This window comes from Lipotes vexillifer, unplaced genomic scaffold, assembly GCF_000442215.2.
Source record: "Lipotes vexillifer unplaced genomic scaffold, Lipotes_vexillifer_v1.1 scaffold1126, whole genome shotgun sequence".
NCBI lineage: Eukaryota > Metazoa > Chordata > Mammalia > Artiodactyla > Lipotidae > Lipotes > Lipotes vexillifer.
The window spans coordinates 1205334-1208472 of NW_006781401.1; the positions used below are offsets into that span (position 1 = coordinate 1205334).

The following is a 3139-nucleotide window of genomic DNA, read 5'->3' on the forward strand; positions in this document are numbered from 1 at the left end:
GGACACACAGGGCTGCGTGGCATCTCCAAGCCTCGGTTTCCACCCTCCATCCCAGCCTTCAGGATTCGGCTCCAACAGACACCCTCCCGGGAAGCCTTCCTGGACTCACGATGTCCTCTCCTGGCCCGCACACGCCAGATCAACTTGGGGCACCGCTTCCCAGCCCATGGTTCCGGAGCGCCGACCGGCTGTCCCCTGGGGGCGGAGCGCGTGTGGACCGCAGACAGCACTCCAACAGCCCGGGCCGTGCGCGCTTTCCTGAGAACAGAGGCTGATACCCCACAGACACTCAGAGGAGGCTGTGATCAGGCGAGGTCAAGGCCTGGGGCTCTCTCGCCCTCACTCCCTCCTTGGAGCAGGGTCTGGGGCAAGTTTGCTGTGCGCCCACCTGGCATCCAGACGCCCCTGAACATAGATACAGGAGCCGCAGCTCGGTTCCTGTGCCTGGCTTGGCCCTTGGGAGACAATACAGATGAAACAGCCATGGTTTGATAGCCTCACAGCCTAAGGGAGGAGACGACACAAAGCCCCAGGGGAACCCCAGGCCATGGTGAGCAGGCGTGGCACCTCACACGGCACAGCAGGGCTGACACCCGCCAACCCTCCCAACAAGCATTTCCCAGCACCTTCCGAGCACCGGGGCACAGAGTGGAAACCCACAAGGAGGCCACCACGTAAGACAGCAAGACTCAGCAGGAGGTGACCAGGTCACACTGCAGGACGTGCCCGGCTGCCCGCCCCTCCACACCCAACACCTCCCAGGACCCCGGGCCCCGAGGAACCCCATCTGAAAACCACAGTAGTTGATGCTGTCAGGGTCCTCACCGTCACTCAGCTTTCTCTGCAGTTCTGGAAGGAACGGCAGACGATATGCATCTGCTGGATATCCCATAAGGGAGGATCCATTTTGCAAAAGGGACCTCCCTCTCCAGACGACCAAGGAGAGCATACCCTTGGGGAATTTAAAATACTTACTTACAAAACAGAGTATCTTTTCAGGGGAGAAGACAGAGCAATCAGAGAAGGCTTCAAGGAGGAGGCGGCATTTGCCATTCAAACAAAAACTGAAGGGCAACTGCAGACAGACACTGGGGAGAAGAGGTAAAGAGGAATAACACGAGGAGTGTCCCCCCTTCCCAAAAGTCATCTGGGCGTGTGGAAGCATAAGCCCCACTGAGAGGGCAGGCAGGGATGATGAGAAGTGGATAGAAGATGCAGGCTGGGCACAGCCCAGGGGCCCAGAATGTCACCCCACGGGCCAGTGGGCTCCAAATGCCAAGAGAGGTGACTAAGAATCACCCCTGGAACTTGTCAAAAATACTAAATTCAAGGTCCGGTCCCAAAGACTCTGATTCAGGAGGTGAAGGGCAGGGTCTTAGAGGAACTCGGGGCTTGTCCAGCTCCCAGGTGTCCTCTGGAGCTGCCAGGTGTGGAACAACTGCTCGCCCCCAAGGAGCAACTCTTGCCGCTTGAGGAGCAGTAGGACCAGATATGCCCGGAAAGGGGCGGGGGCCTGTTCGTTCAGGGGCAGCCCCTCCAGGTCTTGGGGACAGGAGTAAAAGTCACAAAAGAACCAGAGCTAGCTGTGATGCTCACAGTCTGGGTGCAGCAGGCTGAGAACACATGCCAGCACCAGGGATGGAGCGTAGCAGGAAGACGGTAACTTCACTTTTTGACCGCGGTGGTGCCAGGAGGTGGTCAGAAGCCCCCACTGAGCTGAGCAAACAGTTCAGGCCTGTCTGGGAGGCAGGCAGACATGGAAGAGGTGGGAGGCGTCCCCACAAGGAGAAGGCGGAACCAGACACAACTGGACCTCGTGCCTCACTTTCTTCACCTGTCAAGCGAGGAGAATCCTGGACCCCACCGCACAGGACTGCTGGGCCCACGCTGGGGCTAGGGTCCTGTTACTTCTGTTCTGCCCTCTCAGAACTGCCCCTCCTCTATCCATGTGATTCTGATGGGCAAACAGAAAACTGAGGCGCTGCAGCCCCTCCAGGGGTAGGCACATGGCCTGGCACCTCACTTTGCTGCAGGATGAGCACGGGACCCAAGCCAGACCAGCCCGGGGCCTTTCCAGGACGGGTCCTGTGGCAGTGTCAGCAGCACGAAGGGCACGTCCCGGAAACGTCAGAGAACACCGTGGCCAGACTCTCAAGAAGGAGGCTACACCAGGAGAAAAGGCCAGCACTCCCTTGCCAGAGGTCAAGGCCCCAATCCAGCCGGCCTAGATCCTGCCCTCTCTAGACTTTCAGTTGTGGATTTTGAGTTTCTGTCACTGGCCACTGTCTTGCTTAATGTAGCAGAGCTTAGTAAGTAAGAGCAGCACCCACTTCCTGAAGACAAAAATCACCCCAAATGACACGGTGTAGAGAGAGGGGGGACAATACAGGACAGGAGTCCAGTGAAGAGGACCAAAAGCAAGAGGACTAGAAAAGAGCAAGGTCCCAGAAGCCCGGGAAGCAGGACCATCCAGAGGCACCGGCCCAAACCACTCAGAGGCCACCATAAGGCCTGAGACTCAGCTGCTGGGTGTCGCACCAGGAAGGGTAACAAGGTACAGCTTGGGACACCAGCAGGCCTGCCTCACAGCAGAGCGGGGCCCGCAAAAACCAGCAGCAAAAACAGGACGTGTTGCTGAGCAGCCCCAGGTCTCAGCTTTCACATCTGTTAAATGGGTCTGACCCTTCCAGACCTTCCAGGGCAAGTATTAGAAGCGAGGGCTGCGGGCAAGTGAAGCACATGCAATGGTGAGTCAGCAGGGTAGAGGGGATTAGGCCGAGACAGCGGTACCCTCTGAGCAACAAGGAAAGAAAAGTCCCGTGACAGCTGGGAGAATTCCAGGTGCTCTGAGAGAGCAGAGCAGCGACCAAAGAAGAGTGAAGTCTGCCAAAAAGGGGGCCCTTGGGTTCATCAAGAATCGATTTCTTGGGACTTCCCTAGTGGCCCAGTAGTTAAGAGTTCGCCTTCCAATGCAGGGGGTAGGGGTTCGATCCCTGGTCGGGGGAGCTAAGATCCCACATGCCTCACGGTCAGAAAACCAAAACATAAAAAAACCCAGAAGCAATACTGTAACAAATTCAATAAAAGACTTTAAAAATGGTCCACATCAAAAAAAAAAAAAAAAACAACTTTAGGGACT

General features: G+C 56.7%; 1 protein-coding gene across 1 annotated transcript in view; it reads right to left on the reverse strand.

Moving 5' to 3' along the window:
* ITPK1 (inositol-tetrakisphosphate 1-kinase) overlaps positions 1-3139 on the reverse strand; it is a 163386-nt gene that overhangs the window by 125689 nt on the left and 34558 nt on the right. The window lies entirely within an intron of this gene.